Source organism: Podarcis raffonei, chromosome 3, assembly GCF_027172205.1.
Source record: "Podarcis raffonei isolate rPodRaf1 chromosome 3, rPodRaf1.pri, whole genome shotgun sequence".
In the NCBI taxonomy this organism is placed as follows: Eukaryota; Metazoa; Chordata; class Lepidosauria; order Squamata; family Lacertidae; genus Podarcis; species Podarcis raffonei.
In genome coordinates this window covers 45925179-45952215 of record NC_070604.1, presented here as the reverse complement: position 1 = coordinate 45952215, position 27037 = coordinate 45925179, and the positions used below count along the sequence as shown (strand labels likewise).

Below are 27037 nucleotides of genomic sequence, written 5' to 3'. Positions count from 1 at the left end.
TCCCTTCTCAGTCAGGAAAGCTTCAAACTGCTGAGAAGTGAATTCCCCGCCTCGATCAGTAAACAGACAACCAATACGTTTACCGTGAGCATTCTCCAACCAAGCACAGAATGCCTTGAACCTAGGAAATGCTTGCGATTTCTGCTCCAGCATAAACACATGAATGTACCTGGAAAAAGAATCAATTAGAACCATGAAGTACCTTGCTCTACCCAAAGAGGGCGCTAGAGGACCTACCAGGTCTGCATGAACTAGCTGGTAGGGTTTGGAAGCCTGCCTGCTAGACTCCTTGCCTTTTGGAGCAACCTTCACCTTGTTCTCTGCACAAGAGACACATTTCATGTGAAACTTACAAGGTTTGATGTCCAAACCTTCAACCAACTCAGGCATCTTGGCTAGCGCTTGCCAAGAGAGGTGACAAAATCTGCGATGTGCATCGTGAATGCATCCTGCATGAAGAACCTTGTTAGTTTGTGCAACACAACAAGTATCAGCATTAGACACAGCAACATCATCATAAGTTAGACTGAACAAACCATCCACCAACTTTGCATGCCACATGTCCTCTTTGCCTTTTCTGATGACACAGACAGTCCTCTTGAAGGAAACCTCAAAACCACGCCCAGTCAGCTGTGGTACACTAATCAAATTGTCCGCAGCTCCTGGAACAAAAAGTACATTACTAATGGTAGTATGCAGACTTTCAAGCTTCACAGTCCCAACTCCTGTAGCTTGCAAAGTCCTTCCATCAGCCAGCTGGACCTCTCCATCTTGAGGTGTGAAGGAGATAAACAGATGGCGGTCTTTGGTGAGATGGTGCGTGGCCGCAGAGTCAATAACAAACCTGGCCTTGGCCTTGTTTCCCACCGGCGTGGGCTTTTGTAGCTTGCCTTTAGCCTTTGGTGAAGCTGTGCCAGCAAACATAGCCTTGTTTTCCACTGGCGAGGGCTTTTGCAACTTGCCCCCCTGCTCCTGGCCATCAGACGTGCCTTTAGCCTTTGGTGGAGCTGTGCCAGCAAACAGCCTTGTTTTCCACTGGCGTGGGCTGTTGCAACTTGCCCCCCCGTTCCTGGCCACCTGCAAGCATCTTGCTCTGTTTACATCTGGTCTTCCGGCCTCTGCAAAGGCTCTGACCTTGGTTCTCACGAGAAACAGAGCTCTCAGCTGCCGACTCCTTGGCTCCCCCTGGAGGCTGGAATGCTGCCTGGGATGACGTGGCAGTCTTCTCCCCCTGCAGCTTGCAACCGGTGCCCTCAGCATCCCTGCATTCACTAGCATTCTGGGAAACAGCCAGGACCTCCGATGCATTCAAACACTGGGCTGGGATTATTGGCTGGTGGGCCTTTTTCAAAGCATCCCACATGTCACGTGCCGTGAGATTTCCAGCAAGCGTCTTTATTTCCTCCAGAGAGACGGATAAGACAATAATATCCACGGCCTTCAAATTCTGGCCCTGCCATTTCTCTGTCCGAGGAACTGGAGTGGCTTGAGATACAGTATGCCAGACTCCAAACTGACGCAGCAAACTCTCACACCATTTTGCCCAGGTCTGATAATTGTGCCGATTTAACTTTGGGCACTCAGTGGCCTCTGAAGCTTGGAAAAACTCCATTCCAGCTTTTTACGTGAGCCGTGAGCCTTTATTGCGTCTTATCTCGGCAGCTCATAAATCACGATGCCTCTGGCTCGGCTCCCAGGCCAATTAGTCTTTGCCGGACATCAAAGACTCTTGCCGCGGCAGAAAAGCCTCTGCTTTCACTTTCCCAGCACATACCTTTCAGCAGTCTGTCGCTGTCTTACTCCTGCAAGTGCCGTGAATCTGGGCCCGAAACCTGTTGTTGGGATACTGCCAGGGAGATAAAGTCCATCTGAGCCCCCAAGCTCGGTGCCGGACGATCCATCGACCTCCCTTAGTCAGGCAATATCTAGCAATTATAGCGACATGAAGCCTCAAGAAAAGATAGCCACATTCTTGGACTTGTGCACACTCTATCAGCAGAATTCACACAACAGAAGTTGCACAGCATGAGAGCAGAACATGCATATTTACAGTTTATTAGGCGTTGGTCAGAACAAAGAAAGCATGACCGTCTGCTCCGACTGCTCAGGCAAAAACAGCAGAAAACGAAACGAACTTACAACATAAACATCCTGTGAGACAGGAAACTACGCAGGCTGTTATACAAACATCCTGCTCCCTTTTAAGGTGGAACGGAAATATCCTAACAAGCCTTTCACTAGATTCCACTAGATTTCTGGAAGTGGCTTTTACAAGGTGTAAGACTTTCACATAAAACACAGAAATGCTCAGGTAAAGCGACAGCAGGAAAACAGAATAAAGTGCTGTCTGGATGCAGCCTAAGTCTACAAATTATCATGAATGAGTACAGCCACAAGGCAGCAGAAGTTTAGGATCAGAGTTTCCTTCTCCTAGATGGGCTACCTTCCCCTGTCATGGTACATAATGATTGCATAGTGTGTGAATTTGGGGGATGCATGCTAGAGCATATTGCTGGTTCCAGGTTTTTGCTGATTCTTGAGCAAAATACTCTCAAGAGCCATCTCCCTGAGTTTTCCCCTTTTCCTTCCTACTATTGCCATGCCCTCTTTCTTTGCCTCCCACTCTGGGCCCATTCAGTACCAGCACATGGAGCTAGAGGACAAGGCATGCAAAACCTACTACAGTGGTACCTCGGGTTACATACGCTTCAGGTTACAGACTCCGCTAACCCAGAATTAGTACCTCTGGTTAAGAACTTTGCTTCAGGATGAGAACAGATATCGTATTCCAGCGGCGTGGCAGCAGTGGGAGACCCCACTAGCTAAAGTGGTGCTTCAGGTTAAGAACAGTTTCAGGTTAAGAATGGACCTCTGGAGCGAAGTAAGTACTTAACCCGAGGTACCACTGTACTCCTTCTCCTTACTGCCTTTTCGGAGAGGGCAGGTGAACAAGAAGCAATAGCAAGGAGGACAGGGGCAGAGGAGGCCCCTGGAAATGGGCAGTAGATGCCCAGCAACACGAACTCTGGCACCAGTCCCACTAAGAATGTGGAATTGCATAACTCTTACTACTACCAGGAGCTATGCTGCTGCTTAGCATTGTACTTAGCCTCCTCCAGGGTTACGCTGGGGGCAAGATCATAGGATGCATCATCTTTTGTGAGCCTCAAGAAATTGGGGGTGAGAAATCTCTTTGTACCTTCAGTTCAACAGCTTGCTTGTGAAGAAAGGCGACAACGCCAAGAGAGTTGTGGCTGCCTGCTTTTCCGCTGTTGCAAAGTCACCGCTGGCCGCGCCATCCTCTTCTTTTCCCCTGCTGACTCCCAGTGCCTTAGAGCAGGTGAGAACACCAGAATCAATCTGTAATTATAAGAAAATTTACACTTTCCCCAGGAGTTAATATACTTTATTCTAGGCAGTTTTATGGGAGGCAGCAAAGCTTATCCTGAAGCTGATGGTCATAACAATGAAATAATAGTATAATTTTTCCTGCTCGAAATATGGCTTTTAAGAAAATTACATTAAGAGAAAGAGCTGCTCTAGGACCTCATAAGGAAGGTACTTAAAGAGCCATTATCTGCGGAATTCTGGGGAAGTGTCAGGTTCATTTACTATTTGAACTGTATAAAATTCCAAAATATCTTTCTTTTGAGCTATTGCCCACCCTCTTCCACATGGGGTTAGTGAAACATTATTTCATTTTCACTGTTCTTAGGAGACATATTTTGTTTGGGAGATGGCAGCTTCAGAACGCAGACTGCTATAGGCTCATTCGGGCAGAGTGCCTTGGCATCGCTGGAGTTAAAGCACTTTCCATACATGCATCCTGGCATCTACATAAATAAACACATTAGTTTTCTAAAGGCTTCTGTTTTTATCACGAAGGGAAAACTTCACATTCAAATGAATATATATATATATATATACGCACTATTATAAGCATAATTGGAGTGCACAGTGCAATTAGAAATTGGAAATTTTGCTCCCATAGCTGTGTGCCCAACTAAGCAGCCAATTTCACATGGAAAATACCAGCATGATGAGTCTTTAAAAAATAATAATAGTTCATAATGAGGTAAACCAAGAGGTTCGGGACTTGAAATTCAAAATGACTGAAAATCAGCTATTGCACTTCAATTTCCATGGCCTTATCAGGACAGGAAGGGAAGCTCCAGACACACAGACACACCAGATTAGTCACTGTCCCAAGGGAATTTCTATTCCCACCTATAGCATTTTCATAAAATGTGTACCATATTAAGCTCATCCATTTCGCCAAGGTGCTGAGTAAGTAGAACAGGGTGCTGTGGTTGCTTAGCAACATGCTTTTCCTTCTTCCTTAACATAGGGGGGGGTGGCTGAGGTGGGGCTGCTTATTTGAAACTGACATTAGCAACTCTGAGGGCACCCAGCATCTGGTTGCTTGGGATCCCTTGAAGAACTAGTGCTGTATTGGCAAGCATCTTCTACAAATACATATTGATCTCTTCTTCAGCTGGCCTCTTTTGAGTGAGCAAAATATACCTATATTGTCCATGCTATTTGTCTCTTGCACGGAAGCAAGCACCACCCTATCTCTGAAATATGTTGCCCCAATTCACTGATTACGTTACCAGCACCAGCTAAGTCAACCAGGTCCTTCCATTGTCTTCCATGGAGCTAAATGTCATACCTCTACAGGTATTTGCTGGTGAGAGGTGGAAGTGCTTATGTGAAAGCTGTTTTCTGTGTTGGAGTGAATTTTCAGTTTGAATTTCACACAAGTGGCTTTATGCTTGAAAACTGGGCAAGCTGTTGAAGACTTTACTATGTCAAAGACAACTGTGTAAGTCAGTTGGGTTATTGGATTTTGGCCTAGCAAATGATCACAAATGTATTTACAATATTGATATTTGTCTAACTGCAAGTGCTAGATGCTGAGACATGGACACCATCTGCACTAGACATCAAAAGCAGCATCATATCACTTTAAATAGTTGCGGCTTCCTCCAAAGAATCCTGGGAACTGTAGCTTATTAAGGATGCTGGGAGTTCTCAGAAGAACCCCAATTCCCTCACAGAACTACAGTTCCTAGAGTGGTTTAACAATGAATTTCTCTTCCCAGAGAACTCTGGAAATTATAGTTCTTTATGATAGTCTACCAAATATGGACACCACCTTGCCCTAGATGGTTTTGACCCAAGCTACTTGAAGAATGGTGTGCTGTCATGTCAACCTGCCCATTCCACGAGATCAACATCAGAAGTTTGGCTTAGGTGTCCACCTGTTAAGATTGCTGACCACCTGTAGTAAAGTCTTCTCCGCTGTGGCACCTCTCTTGTGGAACTCTGTCCCTTTCAGAGTGTGACAGGCCTCATCTCTTGCAATGTTTAAGAGAGCATGGAAGACCCAGCTCCTCTCAGTGGCTTTTAGTGGGTAACATATCTGGAGAAACTCATTTTGTGTGGCTCTGGGTTTTAATGTTGCTTTGCTGTTTTATTCAATTGATTAATTTATGGAATAAAAGTTTCTTCTCCATCTGTCTTTTATGTATCATAATGCTTGTTAAAAAAATTAAACACAGTGTAAGCTGCTTTGTAAAGAAGATTTCTGAAAAAGTAGGCATAAGTTTATTAATTAATTAATTAATTAAACAAACAAACAAACAGTGGGAGAAGGCTTTTGTCCTGTTTGTTGGCTACTGTGGGTATCAGACGCTGTATTATGTAGGCTTTTGGACTGACCCCCACGGGGCTCTTTTTACAATCTTTGGGATGTTTCAACATAAAGAAAGTTACCTTGATTCAGAAAACTGGGATTCATGACCTTCCTATTGATTTTATGGTTCTAATGTAAGCCATCTATCTTTGAGAAAGTAACATCTTATTTCATTAAGGGAAGGTATAACTGCATCATCTTTTAAGACAAGCCTTCTGGTTACGACTCATACTTAGTTTCATCTGTGTTTGCATTCAAAGCAGTAAAATGCTCTGGAAAACTTTTTTTTTTTAACACCTTTAAATCTGACTTCATCATCTGAGACAGCAGTAAACACATTTTTTATGGAAGGTTTTGAAGGCTATGAAAGAGAAGGACATAAAGTGCCCTAATAGATTTTGAGCAGAAATCCAACCTTTATTGGGGAACTTTAGTGTCCTCAATAACGACTTGTCATTTGTCTCATTAAGCTAGCCTAGAGATTTGTTTTGCCGGACAACATCTGCGGCCTTCTGGTTCATGGAAAATGGAAAAAAGTTACATGACTTGCCATGGCAATGCGGTTGAGTGAATCAGTAATATTCTAAACTGCATTTTACAGGCCAGTGGCCTACAGCAGGCATCACTGACATGGCATCAACAGGCACACATGAGAATACAGAGGCCTCCCTGCTGCCCCCAGTGTCCTCTCCCCACTGCCCCCTCCAGATGAACTTCAAAGTGAAAGCAGTATTCAGCTGTAGCCCGTGGAACAGGCTGCAGTGTGTGCTTCATTGTGAGGGATGTGTGGTGCCGGCAACAGTTTCTCTGGTTTTCCTATGTGCGCACAGGGCCCAAAAGATTTGTGAACCTTGTCCGACAGAAGTCACTTTCAAAATGGAAGCGTGCCACGTCACCTATGCTCTGCATAGTGCCTAGAGCATGGCAGTGTTCCACAGCAGTCCCTTTCACAAAGCCTGAATGCATATCAGAGTTAAGGCAAGACAACTTCTTGAGGAGCCGAAAGAGCAAAGACGTCCTTATTGCAAATTTAGTACTCCATTTAGGTGGAGAATATTGAAGTATAATGCAGTGCACAAGACATAATGTGCCATATGGTATAGTGCAGCCTTGAAGAATTCTCATGTGCTCACCCTCCTCGTCCTAACAAAGGCATCCCATGTGTTTGCAATAAGCTGGAATTAACTTTTTAAGTTCTTCCCATCCTCTTTTTCTTTTCTTTTCTTTTCTTTTCTTTTCTTTTTAAAGAAGCCTCAGAAATCAAAATAAGATGAGAGAGAAAATGAATACAATAATGGATGAACTTTAAAGAAATAAATTTCAAGTCGTTTGAATCTATAATTTCACACCAGGATAGGTTTGTTGTATCTGATTCTTTAAAAGGAGGAAAAAGCCCATCTTCACTTAAATGCACTAACTATTCTATGGTTGGTTAAAAGCCATTTTTGCAGTCGCAGATGGTGTCAGCTGTGATAAGACCTCCTGCAACAGAGATCAATAAAGCTTACTTTAATAGCACTTTTTTTCTTACCCGAGACCCTCCAAAATTATTTTGCGCCACAATGATCGCTATTGGGCGGGAAATAAAAGGAAGCTGAAATCTATCAAAGTTTTCTTAGCAAGGAGGATTAGTTCAGAACGACACAGCATGATAGCTAAAGTTCTCTATCAGCACAAGACTGGTGTGCAGAGAAAGACTGTGATAGTGTTGTGGGGTTTTTTTACCTTTTTCATTTCAGGGGCAAGAGACCTTGATTCTTTTAATGAAGAAACAAAGGAACAAAAAAATAGATACACACTGTTTTCAAGAGCCCATGGGCATTCAGTTCAGAAGGAACCAGTAATTTAACAAAAGTTTTCTCCTTGGGAGCCTTACAGCTGAATAGTAAGGCTAGAAATTCATCCTGCTTTTTTTTCAAATAAAAAGAGCAATGTTTTAAAGGGCATGAGTCTAAAGGTACATACTAAAGGTATGAGTGGTACTTTTGACTTAGGTGAACCAGGAACTATAGTACACACTCATTGTGAGGACATGCAAAGAAGCCAGAACCAAAGGACAAGCCAGGAGTAAGCCACAAGTCAGGGTCAAAGAATAACCAATGAAGTGCCCTGAGACAGTGGACTCACCCTGCCTAATGGCTGGGACGGCTCTGTTCCTACCCACCAGCTCTGACCTGCAGAACTGCAATTTTGTATGGCCACAGCAAACATGGAATAATATAAAATGTCATGGTTAGAAGTAGATGTTTCAGAACAGAGTATTAGTTTCACAAGGTGAACAAATCTCTGTAATACTATCCCAGGTTGTTTTTCCAGCAGCATAGGCGAAGTTCTAAATCACCTGCCGTATCTACAAATGAGCTCCAGTTCTACAAACGAGCTCCGTATCTACAAAAGAGCTCAAATTCTGAAAATGGGAGTTTAGTGAGGATGTTAAGAATTCCCAGCATTCCCAAGTTGCCTTCGCAGAACTACAGTTCCCAGGTTTCCCAGAGCAGAGGAAGTAATTGTTAAAGCAGTTTGCGAGGGGGCGGCTATGGCAGCTGTAACACAAATGTGAAGGGGGAAATAACATTTGTTTTCATTTTTTAAGTCATAGTTCTCTTTCATAAAGATCTGTTATTGGCCACAATCCAGTGGTAACACTTTCTGAGCAAGCACTTGCACAAGAGATGCTGCTTCATACACACCTCCCACTCATTTCAATGGGACCTTCATAAGAGAAGGTCCTGGTGAAATGTGTCCTTTAATTATTTTTGTATTTTGTAAGCAGATGGTCCGGCTCAAGACACCATGCTTTCCCCTAAGGAAATCTTCTGAACTTTCCATTATTTCACTAGCATACAGTACAAATTAAAACCCTAAAAGCCAAAAGCATCGGACAGAAGAGACGTTGTCTAGGAGATTCTGAATATATTAAATGCCACTTATAAAAAGCAAAGCTATGTTCAAATGTCTATTTACCTCCTGCTGCTTAACCATATTAAAGATTAAAGGCAATCATTTTGCAACCTGAAAACTTCATAGTACCATCTTGAGAAGAGCGTGTCAGCATTCTAGATACGGTAGCTACAAAATCGTTGTTGCTGTGGATTGCTAACTTGCGTCATTTACCTAAACTGAGTGATTGCCACTGTAACACAGTGAAACAGAAAGACCTCTAGATAGATATGGGGAGCCATTTTCAATCTGAAGACCACGTTCCCTTGAGGACAACTTTCCTGCAACCACCAGTGGGGGGTGGGGGCCAGAGGTAAAAGAGAGGAGCAACAACGGATATGATTATTTTTACGTTCCACCCATGCAAAAGTTAGAGGTTTACACACACACACACACACACACACACACACACATTGTTCAGCATCCTCCATCAAGGCAAGCAAGACTCACATTCACAACTCAAGGACATAATGCCAGCCAGGCCAGAGTTCTTAAGGAGGGTGCTAAGGAGGGCTGGTCTGGGGAAAGGAAGTGTGACTAGGGAAGTGGGACGTGGCCTGGGAAAAGTACTGAGGACTGGATAGAAATTCCTAGAAGGGCGCATCCGACCACACCCCACCCCACCCCAAGGTTTCCCACCCTCTGCTTTAGCTCGGGGTCTTTGCTTTGCTCTGCATCCTTTTGACTCATTTATAAAATTGAGTCTCTCTGCCTTAAAATGCCTAAGTCTTTGGGGAACTTTAGAATGATGAAGAAGGAATATCTTTAGAGCTTTTGTGTGTTTCAGAGCTTGCATTTACATGCTTTCAATAACCTTTGGAATATACTTAGCGGCTGAGAAAGATACAGTGAAACTGGGGACATATTCATTCTGGTAATTGAGAAAGCTTATTCCAATGGAAGTGAATAAATGCATAGCACTCTTTGCCATTTATTGGAATATTCCTCCAAATGTTTCCTCTTAAAATATGCACATAGACCATGGATTATCTCTTTCTGATAAAACTCCTTTAGATTATTCTATGAAGAGTTTAAAAACTTTTTTTCATCATTTCAATATTCCACCTACTTAAAGGACATCTTCTGCTCAAAATCTTTTTTTTTTTTTAAGGGAGAAGGTTGCATTTTATTTTAATATATTGAACAGGTAAATACAAATTACAATCTGTCAGGGCAATACGAACAGGCTCACAGAATATATTTGCTTTTGTAGTCATCTTAGCTATAAACCTTGCCTAAAGGTGAAAAGCTGTGCTTTTCAGACTAAGCTTTCACTTTGTATTAAACCACATTTCACCCAGTCTCTGTTGGGTTTTTTCTTTTTTAAAAATCCATACAAAATTTTCTAGATACAGTGGTACCTCGGTTTACGAAATTAATCCATTCCGGAAGTCCGTTCTTAAACTGGGGCCTCTGAGGAAATATTGAATAAAAATGTTTCCATCCACCCTTTCCAAATCTTAGCTTTCCTGTTAAGCCTGTACTGCTGTCTACTACATGATCCACAAGTATGTTGGGTCACGGATGGCAACTTTTAGACTGTAACATTATCATACAGAAATTAAATCAGAATACTCCATACAAGTAGAAAGGGGGGGGCATTTTAAATATGAAAAAGCTTGTCTAGGCCACATTTTATGATTTATTAGCATTAAAGGAAGCTTGGCAGAAATGTTTGACACAGCATATCAAGCCAATTTTTGCCGCCTCCTCAAACATCCATCTTTAGGACAATTAATTGCAAATTTGCTGTGCTGATAGATGTACACATCATAGTTGCCAGATGTTTTTAGGCTCCATGTAATTGTTGTGTCCCCTTACACCCCTTAGCTCTTCTCGCAGCAATTGTTCTACATGTATTGCCAGTCACCCTCTATGGTCATTTGCACAAATGATGCTGTAATCTTTGCATTTCTCATGTCTGCAATTTAAATTCTAAAAGCTGCCTTGCACATTCAACTGGGTCTTTTAAGCTTCTCTACAACACTAACAACATCCGTAAAGTAACAGATTTCAATTTAACATATTACTGCTATCACCTATGAAATGCTCGATGCAGTCAGTTTCACCATGTTCAGGAAACTATCTGCTGATGTGCATGGCCAGGTCACTAAGTGGATGCTACTTTACATTCTTCTACACCAAATAATCCAGGTGCTTTTATTTTATTCACAGAAAAGACCAGTAAGTTATAGAAGTGTTTTATTTTTTATTTCTTATTGATTGAGAGGTTTTAAAACCATCCTTTCCATTTCATTAGAAATCTCCAAGGTGGATAACATCAATAAGAATCAAACCAGTAAGCATCATTAGGTGTGGCTGGTACAATTAATTATGATGTACAGGAAGAAATATCATGTACTATTCTGAACCTATGCGCTGCTACCAGAAATAATGCTTTTGATTCAGCCAAATGATTTATGTTGTACTAACCCAGAACAATAAATCATTCAAAATGGCTCAAACTGTTGCTTAAGTTAGGAGTAAGGAACCTGTGACTCTAGGTTGTTGTTTTTTTACTCCAGCTCCCATCAGTCCCAATTAGCATGGCCAATGGTCATGGGTGATGGGAGTTGTAGTCCAGCAACACTTGGAGAGCCAGTTTCCCTTCCCAAGGTTTAAAGTATAGTTCTATGCCAGGATAGCCAGCTTTTCAACATTGTAGAACCTATAACTTTAACTGCTGGCTATAACAGGGATTCTGGCAAAGTGCTATAGAGTTTGAAAAGTCAGACTTGCTAAAATTCTGTTTACCTATGAAACAATAGACTACATTTTCTTTTTCATAGTTAAATAGGTATATCCTGTGGTAGTGCCCCATCAATCTTAAACTAATGTAAAATTAATGCGAATCGAATTCAGAATGTGAAAACAAAAAATACACGAAAAATTCAAATATCATCAGATTTTGCATTAACACAATTTTACAACGCGACATCTGAATTTTTAGGGCTCAAAACTAGAGCAATATTTAGAACTGGCAAACAATTTTTCATTATTCAGATGTTTCTGGACATAATTGAGTGCCAAGGCCCAGTGATTATATTTTTTTAATTAATGAAGGAAGTCCTTGTTTGCAGAAAGGTCTAAAGAAAATGGGTGAGAAATTCTGGTTCTAATTATTAGCACTAACCCCCACGTTTGATACTGAAACTGCAGTATGGCCTCTGAAGAAAAACTGGGTGTCTCTTTTGATAAGGAACCTTGCATATTTTTCACCAGAATACAGTAGCTTGAATCCAAGGATAGTTAACATAAGGAGATGGCCAATCCGAGACACTAGCTTCATGAGTGCCTTCTTTTTAATAAATAGCTTTACAAACGAAAGAGTTGAGCAATATACCAAAAGATAACTCTGCTTTTGATTCAGACATTACGCTGCAGGTTCATTATATTAATGCATTAATGCATTCACTCACAGGTTTGGGGATGGAATGTACAGAGCAAAATGAGCATGCATTATTATTATTATTATTATTATTATTATTATTATTATTATTTGCACTCACTTTTCTTCAGAACCTTTGAACAAAATGGAAGTGAGGAGCCTTCAATGTCAATAAACATGCACTCCCTGTGCTATGAACCCCATGTCAGTACCCTGGAAGCCTTGATGTTTATTTGTCAAACAATCAAACATTGGTTTGAGATTCACATATGTTTAAAAATATTCAAACATAATTACTCAGAAAACTGTTTAAGAGGAAGTGGGGTTCCCTCCAGAGCTCCAGGGACTGCATCCTGGTTCATACTCTATAGTCAGGTTAAAAAGCATTGATGTCTCGCTAACAAAAATATCAATGATCACCAGATGTTTGGAAGTCAATCCTTGACACTCTAGAAAAGGTTCTATGAAAGGGAAGGATTTCTGGGAGAAATCTTCACCATTCAACAGCAGCAGCAACAAAAGGATATATGGAGACAGACACAGAGATCAAGGTATCATCAAGGTTACTCCTTGCAACTGACAAGAAATATCTCATTAAACAGAAGAAAGAGTTCCCAGGAGCAACAGGCAACCCCAGGGAGGAAAAGACGAAAAAAGGAAGACAACGCAATGCTTTCCTCAAATGTCAAAGCTCTTCTGAAAAAGAAGATAGAACTGAAGCAGCTGGGACTATTTCAACAAACTTTGAAACCAACCTTCAAGATGAATTAGCCTCAAGTAGGAATTATAGTGGCATGTTTGCTTAGAGAGCTTTAATATTTTTTAGCATAGCTAACATGGTGCTCTTCAGACGTTGCTGAGTTATTATTTCCATCGGCCTCAGCCAACGTGGCCAGGTACGATGGGAGTTGTAGTCCAACAATATATGGAGGCTACTGTATGGGCTACCGCTGGTGTCCAAAAACTTAGAGCAGGTGATATGGGTTGTATGGCTTTGCTCTATTGGAGAGCACCTCTTCTTTTTTCAGCTGACACCTCCGAACTTCACTGATCCTACATCATTAGTTTTGAATTAATTTATTAAAACAGTTTGGTAGATCTAAGTTTTTAGGAATACAATCAATGAATTTGGTAGAGTTATTTTAACAGGATTTTTCCATTTACATATACACACGACCCTAATTCAACTAAACTGGAGGGCTTTTTCTTCTTAAGATGTCCAACAGGTGTGCAATTAAATGTAGAAGATTCTCTTTCCATTGACAGTTCAAGAATTAAAACAAGAGTTCTGAAGATGAAGAAGAGGCCTCCATCGGTGTTACGCTTTTTTATCCTCAATTACACTTGCCGAAGATGAGTAATGCACCTAAAAGATGCCAGCTGGGAGGTAACTGATTTATTAGATGGTTGATATCTTGATAACCAATCTGCATTCCAGTGATGACTTCCATTAAATATTAAAAGGGCCTTCAACATACCTTTTCAAAATAGCCCAGTAATTGCTCAACCAGACACTATTTTCATCTCTTATTCTTCCCAGGTGAAGCAAAAGAGTTGTAATTGATATTGAACAACCAGCGTCCTAAAGATGGTTTAAATAAGAAGGTTCTGGGTAGAACATATTGATTCTCTGGCATTCCAAAAATAGATGGGGGTGAAGGTTATCTATAGAAATAAAGTCCTTATTACTCTACCGGTGTGATGGCCAACTTCTAGACCAAGTCCACTAAACTTTTGTGGGCCAAGCTCCTTGAAGGCAGAGCTCAGAAAGAGAAAGAGGGACAGAGAAAGGGAGACATCTCAGCCTGACATCACTGCCATATACAAACACCAATGCCATATATGAGTTCCATGTATGTTTCAACCCACTCTGGGAATGAATGTAATGAAGAGGAAGCCAAAAGTGACTCAAATAAACAAATGTAGGAAAATTCCCATGTATCCCATGTAAACGATTCCATTGGAAAAATACTGGCATGTATTTTGTGGTGCAACAGACCTGTGCATTCACCACATACATGCATTTTTTTCTGCAACAAAATCATATGATGTTGCCATGTTTCTGAAGTAACTTCACTCTCCATAGAGTTACACATGGAGGTGTGAAACGGGCTCACTAAAGCCCAGAAAAAATAAAACTCCTACTTATTGTTGCACGCTTAGTAGACTATTCAGAAAGCTTCAAGCAAAAGCTTTGCAAACTCCTGCAATTACTAACCAGTTCAGGCCAGTTACTTAAGTTATTTTTCGGCATGTAAAACTCACCATTTTCACCACATCAGTGTGGTTGTTGCTGTTGCTGTTATAACTATTTAATTCGAATGTGAGCAACTACAATGAGATATTTTGAGTGTCGAGGTAAGCATGGAAAACAGAAACTTGCTTTGATGTGGTAAGTGGCCTTCAGGTGATCTGCTTCACATTCTGAAAACACATGTGATGTTGTTGAAGGAACATGATAGCTAGTCCCATCCTCCACGACTGATACAACCACCTGCCATACCCCCTGTCTGTTGTGCATTCAGTAGCTGTGTGAAGGGGTCATACACATGTGCTAAGCTCCTTCACACAAAGAGGAATCCTGATTCACTCAGGATTCCCCCATATCTGGTGCAGAACTCAAGTATACTTCATACAAGTACACAGTGTCAACTCGAACACATCTGTCTATGTGCTTGTTGACAATCTCTAAGGATTCTAATAGGTTAGTGAGACAGGACTCACCCTTGCATAAACCATGTTGGTTCTGCTTCAGCAAGTCTTGTTCTTGCAAAGCAGCAGCATCCACTCCGAAGTCAGACAGCCACTCCAGGATGCCATGATTAATTGTATCAAAAGTCACTGGGAGACCAAGGAGAATCAACAGGTGCCTTATCATACAAGTTCATCATACAGGGTGACCAAGACAGTTTCAGTGCCAAAACCCGATTAATGGATCTAGAAAATCAATTTCATCTATTTCAGAGTGATTGGACCTGTTTGGGAATCATGCCCTGGAAGGGAACATTTGTGACTGGTCTATAATTATTCAGATCCAGAGAATGGTCTTATTAGCACCTTTTTCACATGGATTAGGACTGCCCCCTCACACAAGGAGGTATTAATCAGCTCCTTGGCCCAACCAGCCATGCCTTCTCTTCTAGATTTTACTAGCCACAATGGGCAAGACTCAAGCATACAAATGGATGCTTATATTTCTGGCATGTGCATTTACAGGAAATGGTTACAAATTGCACCCAGGAGGTGTTTATTCTGCTATTTGGGTCATTTAAAATTAAATACTGTGTTCATCATAGGCAGAGGGGCAATGGATCAAAATGCTTAGTAAATGTAGGTTTTGTACTTTTTGATCAAACGAGTTTTGTTCCATTACAGACAGTAAAGACAAATTGATGCACCTTTACATTCATTCTGCATGACAAAATATTAATCTGAAGTGGGTGTTCACTTTCCATCATGAAGAAGCGTAAGTACTTAGATCTCATCAGCCAGAGCATTTATTTAATGATTATTTTACTTCTTGCTTTTCCTTTAATGTCAATCTTATAGCAGCATTAAAGAAGGGAAGCCCTGTTTAAAGAGGAAACAAATGCGCCTGTATTGAAATAAAGGCATATTCTCACTGTGGTGACAGACCTGTTTCGGAGCTCTATCACTTGAAGCTATGGATTGTTGGATAGACAAAATCTGCAAAGAGAAAACTAAAATTTACCAAGACAGATAAGCTAAATCCCTTTTCCTCCACATATGTGTGGAAGAGGTACTTTGTATGCCAGAGAGGGTTCAGTGACATAATATGCATTCTAGGCACAGTGGTGCAGTCTAGGGACAAATGTAACTGAGTGGGGGAAACTATGCCAAAACTAAGCAGGTATGCTATTTCAAGTGTGTCAAACATAGCTTCTTGCTAAGAGCAGGGTAGGGAATCTTCCCCCATGCCCATCAAGGACTGCATTATCTTGAGACAATTGTCAGGGTCTGCATGCCAGTGGAGGATGGGTCCTCATGCAGATGGTGGGCAGGAACTGAGTCCAAAGTCATCCCCTTTGCCCTCCGTCCCTCCCTCTCTCTGTCTCTCTGCCACTCCCTTTCCCACTTCTTCTTCCCATCAGCATAAAGTGAGGCTGAAGCCCACATGACTGCAGATATTATTGAACCCCCAACTCCCACCGTCCCTGACCATTGGCCATACTGGCTGGCCCTTACATAGAGGGCCACAGATTTCTCAGCCCTGCACTCCTGCACTACAGCATTAATGGTCAAAGGCAAGATCAGCTTTATTTAGAAAGGTATTTTATTATGTGTGTATTATCATGTGTAATCATAAAAACCATTGTAGCTTTTCTTCCCCAATGGTGTCAGGTTTTCGCAAAACGTATAGAACATGAATGTCATAGTCTGTGTCGTTAGTCCAAAATCTATTGCAATTAGATTCAGAAATGAAAACAAATGCCAGACAGCTACATTTCCTTCCTTCTGCTGTGCTAAATTGCTTGTGAAGATCTATTTCTTCCATTTTAGCCATGGCAAAAGCGTACAGCATAAGGCCACATATGCTGCCTATTAAATGACACTGTCAAACTGGCAACCAAGCAGTGCACAGTTCCATGCTAAATGTGTTAATTGAGTGTTTCTGCACTAGCCTTTGTGTAGCAGCCCATCAAACTGGCTTTGACACTATTCATCACTCATTTATTGCAGGGAATCCAGACAACATTTCTTCCAAACCATTACCATTTCCAAAGATCATCTCAAGTTTTCAAAGAGACTGGCTGGTAATGATTTGGGAGGGTGTTTTCATTGCAAATGTGCCACAATCCTTTCACCAACTAGTACAGTGCTTCTATCTAACATAGGTAAGATGCTTTGATGTTGAAACATCCCTAAAGACACAAGAAGAGCTCTGCTGGCTCAGACCAAAGACCTATGGCTATGGAAAGCTCACAAGCAGCATACAAGAGCAATAGCCCTCTCTTTCTGTTTTTCCTCAGCAACTGGTATTCAGAGGCATGCTGTCTCTGATTCTGGAGATGATCTATAAACAGCATGACTAGGGCTGTGCAAATACCAAACATGTAAAGCACAACCCCAAGAATCCTCAGAAATGTAGTTTGTTAATGGTACTGGGAATTATAGCTCCATGAGGGGTGAAGTACAGTTCCCAGGATTCTTGGGGAGAGGAGAATATGCTTTCAATATATGACATGTACCCAGCCTAGCAGACAATATGGCTTGGAGGCTTGGTTCATAATGATCTTGCTGACAGGTGTAAGTAACCCAGTCTCTTCTCCATTATTGTCAATCTAGTTGTCCTGCAGGACCACAACCTTCATTACAGAGTGTTAACTCTTCAGAATAGCTCCCTGCTGATTAATGGAAGTTATTCACATTAATTTGAGGGGCCTGAGGCAAGAAATCCTCTAACAGCCCAATTTGGATGTGGCTACAGTTCAGCTCCTCACACCAGGCTGAGAACTTGACCCTGACAAAGAAGCGGCTCTTGACACGGCTGTGCCATTCCTCCTCTATACCATCTTTTCTTTCAAGATTGTTATTTACCTATGTAGACTATTGTTTATTCCCCCTGTATAGAGGAGGAGAAATGAGGCATGATTGCAGCTTTTGTGCACTGTAAGAGTTACCTTCTCATTTATTACACTCTTATTTTGATAGATTTTTGCACACATGCTTGGACAATTTTTAGAAGTGTCATCAATCTAAGACTGCAGTGCAGTTGCTCTCTCACCCCCTGTTCAGCCTATAACTGAAGAGCTGCTCGTAATAAATGAGCGATACGGCTGAGTGTCACCAACCTGCTGTAACATTTAATAGATATTCATAACATGTATTAATCATATGCCGTTCTGAAGGGCTGCGGTCCTGCAAGGTACCAGGCACCTTCAGCTCCCACTCGTGTCAGTGGGACTTGAGATTTGAAAGACGAGGGCCTCCTGCCCTCCAGAAGCTGCTCTTCCCACTTCCTTCTGCCTCCCATGTGTCATGATATAACCCCAGACAGAAGGAAGGGAGCACACTCTGAGGAATAGCTACTAATGGATTCAAAAAGGAAGGTTTTTGTCTATGGTTCTTCAGCAGTTGGTTTCTTGTGCCTGCATAGGTAAGCTGCCAAGGGAAACTCCATATTGTATTCATTTCAGCTCCCTAAGGCTAAACCCTGAGAGAAAACCTTGATGGATGAACTAAGTTGCAGTTCAGTGGCAGGGTGTCTGCTGTGCATGCAGAAGGCCCCAGATTCTATCCCCAGTATCTCCTGCTGGAAATATTGAAAAGCCACTCTAGTCAGTGTGGACAGTCCTGAGCTAGATAAGACCTATGGTCTGACTTGGTATAAGACAGCTTCCTATCTATGTACCTGCTTTGAGCCCATTTTAACTCTAGCTCTGTTCATGCATTTATGCAGGACACTCACACATAGTAGCAATGGCCCCGTCCTCAAAATTATGTCCTATTGCCGTGCTTCCCATGGCCTTCCCATGCTGAACACAGGAGTCTGAAAAGAGATAGCTTTGCATCAGTAGCTGTCCACACAAAGTCCTCCACAGTAAATACCTGAAGATCTAAGGTAACATGGCAACAACAATATAATGTTATTGGTGGAGCCAGAGGCATCACCCCACTTCTGCTGCTTCGTGTGAGTAAATGTGTGAATAGGGCTTTTGTGTACTTTATATCACCTGTGTACCATTAAAAAACCATTGTGGATGCAGATTAAGCTTTTAAGCAGAGTTTTTGGGGTCTCAGAACCCCCCCTCAAAAAAAAACCCCATTCCTATGTTTTTTGACAATTCAAAGCCACTCTTACTTTGTGCCACATTGTGTCCCACCCTACACACAAATACTACAAACCTGAATACAAACCCAGGCAAACCTTATTACAACATAAGTAGTTTTATAGGCTCAATAGTTAAACATCCTAAAGTTTCCTTATCCAGTAATGTAAAATATTGCCTTGCAATTAAAATGAATGAGAAAGGGATAGATAGATAGAGTTGCAAAGCATTCCTTACAACAGATAATAGTTCCCTTTTCGCTATTAGGGTAACTGTGTTCTAAGGTGATTAATATTGTATCCACTGTAAAACAAAGCAGAGGGAGAACAACTGTGAAAGCTCAACCCTAATTTGGACTTGAAAACAAGAAGAGTCAGACAGTTTTAAAAATGTGCCCAAGATTTCCAGGGTCATCCACAACTAGATTCCACAATACACTTATTTTATTTAATTATGGTGAAGTCTTTTCCTCTAGCCTTTGGTCCTGTTTGAGACCACCTTCCCCATGGAGAACTCTTCCAACCTTAGAAAGCAGGATTGAACTCTGCATATCAACTGATGCATGTAGTGTTCAATCCCCCCAACCCATGGGCCAACTTTGTCCAGTGGATGGGACCCCCCCCCCAATACATACACATACATACACCTACCAATCACCTGACATCGTGGAAGGGCCCACAAGGGCCATCTAGTCCAAACCCTTCAAATGCAGGAATCTTTTGCCCAACATGCTCTACCAATTCAGCTAAATAGCTAATTAGCATTATGATGTCAGATGATGGTCAAGTGGGTGGCCCTGCCCACCTGTCAAAGCTGACCCATGGAGTAAGGGCAGATAAGAACCTGGCCTGCTGGGTCCAAAATGTTATACATCCCTAACCGTGGTCTTTTATTAGAGAATGATAGAACCTTATATTTATTTCTATGGATTCTGGAATATACATCCTGCCATATGGCACCTCCATGCACTCAGAGAAGTTAACTACAATATAAAGTATACACCATTGCCTTATAATGGTGCCCTGAATAAAATAAACTTTAAGTAAAATTAACCCAGCAACAAAGAGCAATAATTACCAATTTTGCATTTCTGGGTAAGGGATTTCATAAAAGGATATTGCAACTCAGTGGACCTCACTTCTTTTTCCCATCAATTCAACAAGGAAAGGATAAGATTCAGCATGTGATCCACATTTGCATGTTTATTGTACACCACTTACATTCAAGTTAATGCAAGAGTGTATGGTGCTTTGGATCTGAACTTTTGCCATGAATCACCATATTTGCTAAGTGGCCCGTAAGTTCCTTTTAGTTAAAGCTCATTGAGAAGCAAAATACTCCTGCAGAGCTTTGAAAAACTAAAAAATAAAGTGCGAGATTGGCTTCATTATTATCAAATAATGGAGGCATACAATTTGGACAAGAAAGTTGGCTTCCAGGTGGAAAAATCAAAACTGGAAATAGAACTGTTAGATCCCAAAACTAAGACTCTGTCAAGGATGTATAATCTGCTGCTGAAATGGAATACTCAGGATGAAACGGTGAAATCTGCTATGATTAAATGGGCACAAGATGTTGGACACAACATTATGTTGGCTGACTGGGAACAGTTATGGACCACAGGTATGAAGTTCACGGCATGCAATGCCTTAAGAGAGAATATTATGAAAATGATATACAGGTGGTACATGACACCAGTCAAGCTTGCAAAAATATATCATTTGCCTGATAATAAGTGCTGGAAATGTAAAGAGACTGAAGGTGAGAATGTAAAGTTACAATATACTAAGATAAATTATTAAGATAAAAACAAAGATGGAAAGGATTTGCTGAATTAACTAATTGAACTAGAACACAAAAAAGGGAGGTTTGAGGAGGTCAAGGAAACAAGCAAATGAAAGATAAGATGTGGAAAAATTGACTTGTTTTTAATTGTTTTATTTTTCTGTATTTTTTGTATTTTGCATTTTTGTTTTACTTTTGTAATTCTTTGAAATTTTAATAAATATTATTTTAAAAAAAGAGAAGCAAAATACTCAATGCACCTTAAATGAAATAAGAACAATAACAACTGTGCAGTTGTATTTTTATTTTAGGGAGAAATCTATTATGACAATAAGATCAAACCTAAGTCAGGTTTAAAAACATTTCTATTGATTTAGCGTCTTTATCTGTTTTCTGAAATACATTCAATATAAATCTCCAATTTATACTGATAGTTATACTTAGCCCAGGATAAAAAGTCATATCTGATTCTACCATGATCTCACCATCATCTAAATCCTAACTTTTAAGCAACCAGAAGAAAGCCGTGCTCTTTCAATTCTGTTTTAATCTATGTGAATATCTTCTTCCACATAATCAGAGACACCTAGACTTTTCTTTTCTTTTTACCTTTGGACCTGCTCTACAATTCCATTATGCAAATTTTCAGTAGGACTCATTGTGAAAAAGAACGTAATAATAGGAAATGAGCTATCCAAGCTTGATATAGCAAAAAGAAAATGATATATTAACTAGCAAAGTGGGGGGGGGGAGCTATACTGGGTTAATGGTGGTGCTTGATGCTCAAACTGTTTGATCTTCCAAAGACAGAAAAAGATTTCCAATTGGAAGACATTTTTAATTGAATTCCTAAATGCTTGTAAGTGTCTACCATCTTCAGAATGTTGATAGGACTAGCTCCATTCTTTTTAAAAAAAAAGTGAAATGAGGGTAACCTGAGATTGCATGCAAAGAATATCCAAAACTATTCCTTTGGGAATATGTGTCTCCTCTAGATGAAGAGACAGCATATGCACAAATATTTCCCTGGGGAAATATGTCAGCTGAGCTTTGGACATCCTGAAAGCATAGGGAGAGGATAAAGGCTTTGTTTTCAGACATTTGAGGTGAATGCATGCAGGCTAAAAATTGAAAGGGGAAGGACTGTATTCACAATCCTCATCAAGAGAGAAGTTCTGAAAGGGGTTCTAAGGACATCTAGGTGAACATACGTAGAATCTCCCCTCAGAACTTCCTTTTCAACACAGTAAGGTCTGATGTGGAACTGGTGGACTTGTGGCTTATGTGCTCTCACCACTTTAAGTTCAGTTGCATTCAGGCAAATGCGCATACAGGTGAAATGTATGAAACTAATCCGTGATTAGTAGTACCCTACAAAAGTAAGGTCAAATAATCTTGGTTGGTAAATCTGTGCAACATAAACGGAAAGGCTATTTTATGGTGCTCTAGGGCTCTTAAATAGCATCTGGGAAGTTTATATTTCCCTTTGGAAATTACAGATTTTCTATTGTCTGCTATGGCATCAGAACTAGGGATGAAGGCCAACAGAATTTATTCAGAAAAATATACTGTGATAAACCCAGTGGTTTAACTGTAATAGTAGCTTAATCCACCCTATAATATTAGCTTAACTGATATTAAAATAAACTTAATCTATTATTATTGAAAACGAATAAAGTTACTTAGTTCAGTGGGAGTTACACCAAAGTCAGGGTGCATAGGTTTCTGCAGCAGCAAAAGAAGAAGGTAACAGTTGGCATAAGGTATGAATTGGGGTCCTGAGAGTCCTCTTCCATTAATGTTCCCATTCCAGGAATGTCTGAATGGAGACTTAGCCCTTGTAACCTTATGGTGGTATTTAAAAGAGTTCTCCAAGAGAATGAAACCTGACTCCATGTGTCACGTGCCAAAAGGTGGTTTCTTCAAAGAAACTGGAGCAGAGACCCATTCTGCTATGGACAATAGAGTTGTCCCTTTCTACTCCTCATGTCAGAAAATATCAAAGGCCAAATGCGACACCAAAAAACATAATAATTGCCTCGCTCAGTGATGAGACTGTACTTTGTGAAATTTTCCACTCAGTTATGCCCACATGATATATGATCAAATGCAGTATGCAAGCTGTTCTGTTGGGCTCTTTTGGCTGAATGTAATCACTGTGAAGCCGTCTACTATGTTAGGCCTCAGGCAGACTGAGAGGGACAAACGGGCTCCATTTTTTTCTGTTTTCCTGTCACATCTCATCCTCTCTCTCTCTCTCCTTTTCCTTCATCACCCTTTCCCTGAGCAATGACATTTGAGCTGGGATAAAAACAAGAGAAGCTGGTTTTGTTCCTACTGCAGAATGGGAAGAAAAGAAAGCCTTATGTGGTGTTCTGAGATTAATACCTTGCCTGTTTTCAGCTGTCAGATTTGTTTCTTCTGTGTGGTGAAATCATATCATTCTATCACAATTCTTATTATGAATGACTATTTAAAGCCTTGAACAGCCTGATGGAGGGGGATTCCTACCCCACCAGTCAAGGCATGATATCAAGAACTGAGTAACTAGCTGTAGTTTCATCTGGATATTTATACTGGGCATCCTATCAAATTCCACTCACCCTTCATTGACCCCTTTATCTTGTGCTAACTCCTCACGAATCCCAGTAACCTACTGTATTATCCTTGCAGAGAATTTTACGCTCAATTATAACTATCACAACATCTAAGATGGCCTGTTTTACAGAGCCATGTTAAGCAATCAGAAGAATTAAATGGCATTTGAGGCTGGCTTTCTCGGTAATAACTGTTCAAAAGAAAAGCTTCCATATTTAAAGTATTAGCAGCTGTCTGTATTATCGCTATATTGGGATGGGAGGAAAGCAGGAAATAAGGAAAAGATTGCACGCTTTATTTAACAAATTCACCAAGAGATTGAAAAACCATTGAATGAACCAAGCTACAGCTCAATGAAGCAATGTATTTGAGCCCATGGGTGTATTGGCTGTACATGGTGTCTTACTGTGAGCATATTAAGTGCCACAGACAAAAAGATATGAAAAAGTAGGTCTGCAGTTGTAATCACAGTTTTCTGAAAAAGAAATCCCATCCTGCAGAGAATGGATTAATAAAATATAGAGGTTTATGGTCATGTCCAAAATTACCTGTCAAATCTAGAAATGCAATCACCCAAATGGCTCTGATGGTTCCCTCAATATGTGGCTTCTGTTCTTCTCTTGTGTAGAAATTCCTAAAGGGAAAAAGATACCCCAGAGTTGTTCAAATGCCTATCTTTAAACTGACTGCAGTGAGCTAAATCAGAAGGGCTTTTAAAGGTATTTTTGTGTTCTAATTCTAAATCTAGCTTCCTCTTTTTTAAAGTAACAAATGTAATAAACAAATAGCCATTAGGAAAGCAAATTGTTTGTTATTTCAAGGTACGCTCAAAGTAGGTAGGAAGCTGAGAGCTTACCAGATGAAGAAAGAGGAAAATATGATTGCATTTTCGGTCTTATTTGTCCCACAATCCTTTTTGTATTTCTATGGCTGGATTATAATGGTGTACTTGGAGCAACTGCACAATGATCCTTGTCTATAAGAGGGCCCCATATTCTTAGCTGGAAGGAAGGAAGGCAGGAAGGAAGGAAGTCCCCTCTTGGAAGGAAAACTATGAAGCAAAATGTACATACAATGTACAGTTGTACAGTTTGCACAATTAAAGTGGATAAAAGCATTCTGTCATCCAGGCACAACAAATCCATTTTTTGCAGTTAGGAAAGTGATGAGAAAATGCACTGGAAAGTTTGAGGTGAATTAATGATTGACAGGAAGCACTGTTATTATTTTATCACCTACCCTCCCTTCACCCTAAGGTGCTATGTATGGATGTCCTGCAAGTGTATAAAGAATGACACTCATTAATTTATCTACAAACAAATTGGAATGAATCCTTAAAAAGAACAAGCCTATCTAACCTCAACATAAGCTTTGAAAGTAAATCAGGATAAATGCTTGACGAAAGCTCTTGGTGGAATTCAGAGGTTCTTACATTTGAGTAGACATTTGTAGGGTTGGCCTGCACAACTATAGCCTAGGTAAATATAACCTCCTCCCCCCCCCCAGCTTTTTCTGCTTTAGAAGACTTCTGGAATAAAAGTCTTACTTCTAATCAGAAGTAAACTAGCTTGGCTTATGCCTGTTTTGTTGTTATTGTCAGCACTTCTTGCATTAATAGGTTCTGCATGATAGCTACAAAACTTATACCACTTACTTTTTAAGTGAAAACAATTTTTAAAGGATTTCATATGCTAAAGAAGATACAGGTTGTGTTATATATATATATATATATATATATATATATATATATAAAAACACATTTGGTTTTCAGCATAATAATATCTGACATTTATATAGCATTTTAGAGTGTTCAAAGTCCTTCACATGAATTATTGCCACAATCTTTGCAAAAGCTGCATCAGGTCAGTATCATTATCCAGAATGGGGAAGGCAGTGGGGAGTGAGGCTGAGAGTATCTCACCTAAGGCCATCTGTTAAGTTCATGGCAGAGAAAAACTGTGAACCTGTGACCCAGTAGCTCTTTCATGCTAAAGAGCTTCTTACAGCTAGAGGTCAGGTGCACTGAGAACCTCTACACATTTAAGCAGGCAAAATGCTAAATAAGATACATAAAAATACAATACAGAAGATTGCTGTGCTGAATTCAGGATTTGAATTTTAGTGCAAAAAGGGACTTTTTGATGAAGTTAAAAGTTTCCTGAGAGCTACAGACACACTCACAATTTTTGAGCCAATTTGCTGCTAGTCACAGATTTGCATAGCTATTGCTTCAGTCCCATTTGTAGTGACCTTTTTCGTTCTGGAAACAGTGAGGCCATGGTGTAGTTAATCACATTTGGTTAAGTGATGATGTCACTGCAGTCAATTGAAGCTATTTGGGATGGGGGCATTGCCTCCTTAGCTTTATTTATCATCTGTGATGTCATCATCTTGCCAAATCTAATTGACTAACAGCAACCCCACTGCATATAAATATATGTATTTATTTACTCATTGCTTTTTAAAAGCCATTTTTACTGGGATAATAATTTTCTCTGCCAATTTTTACAGTACACAAAGCAACTTTGTAACATTTGTAAGCACTCATATGACAGTGGCATTATGAGACCAACATGCCATGTTCGATTTCTGGTGATGGTATATTTCCAGATTTGATTAGTACTATCCTATCCCTTGGGCAGTAAGAAATATTGATGCAGACGCTGACCTGATCTCCACATTAATTCACAGATGGAAATGTAAAGCAATTTTTTTGTTTCAACAGTTTGTCAGGAAAGCCAATGGCAGCTGTCAACCATGACAAGAAAAGAGAGGAAAGGGAAAATAGGGGATCCTACCCCTACTATCAGGAAAGAAGGCTGTGAAATTACAACAATTTACTATGATGTGTTTCAGTTTTTCAGTAACTAATATATAATTGTATACAATATTATAATCTTGGTTAAAGAAATTAAATCACAAGGAAGAAGGGGTTTTGCTGCACTGGTCCTGCATGCAGGCTTCCGATGAGTATCTGCTTGACCACTCTGGGTACAGGATACTAAGCTGTATGCCCTTTTGTCCTGATCCAGCAGGTCTTTTGTTATGCTCTTACTACATACTGATATACCAGCTAGGCTTGTAAAACTGAGATGATATCCCCCCCAGCCCACCACTTATAAAATAGAATGAGCTGGAGGGCTGTGGGTTGTACCCAATAGATGCCTGGGTAGAAAGGAACTTGTGCACTGGGTCCCTCTTTCCTAATGGATCATTTCCATCTTCCTCAGACTGATGACCTTGTTTCCTAAGAAAGAGGTGGATTTGAGCAACACAACAGGTTCCACTGCACTGAACGCCAAGCCTAGGGGGAACCACAAGGTGTCACAACTATGACTTGAATTGAGCAGAATGGAAGGGGGGAGGGGGGAGTGTGCACCGAATTTTGGCCCTGCACAGAGCACCGCTGAATTTTGAAAGACCAAAGTCCGCTCATTCCCAAGACCCTCAATCTCTGTGATAGCACTCTGACTTGGGAGTGGGAAAGCACTCTCATGTCCCTAAGACCTCATCCAGCAACTTCACTGACTCTCTCTGGTTATCTTGACTCAACAAAACAAACTTGTGTCCTTAGTGCCAAGAGCTTACAACTTCGGTCCAGCAAGACACAATATACAGAATAGCTCCCACGTTCCTGCTGCCACATTTCTACCTGCGCATGTATTGTTGTTGTCTAATGAGTTTCTGGCTCCTTGCCCTACTGAAAAACTCACTTGTTACCTTGATACTTTGTACTGGGACAAGACACTTCCTCAGCTAAGAGGCCATCACTTCCACTAAAGACAGAGCCAACATTTGAATAACTAGTTTTATTATAAATATAGCCTTCTAAGTACC

General features: G+C 40.6%; 1 long non-coding RNA gene across 1 annotated transcript in view; it reads right to left on the bottom strand.

The window, feature by feature from the left end:
• LOC128410352 (uncharacterized) overlaps positions 1-23836 on the bottom strand; it is an 87250-nt gene extending 63414 nt beyond the window's left edge. The window contains exons 1-2 of the long non-coding RNA XR_008329465.1: positions 23749-23836; positions 3200-3360 (exon numbers count right to left, since the gene is read on the bottom strand). This is a non-coding gene — a long non-coding RNA (uncharacterized LOC128410352). The remainder of the gene's footprint in view (positions 1-3199; positions 3361-23748) is intronic.
• Positions 23837-27037: the final 3201 nt, after the last annotated feature.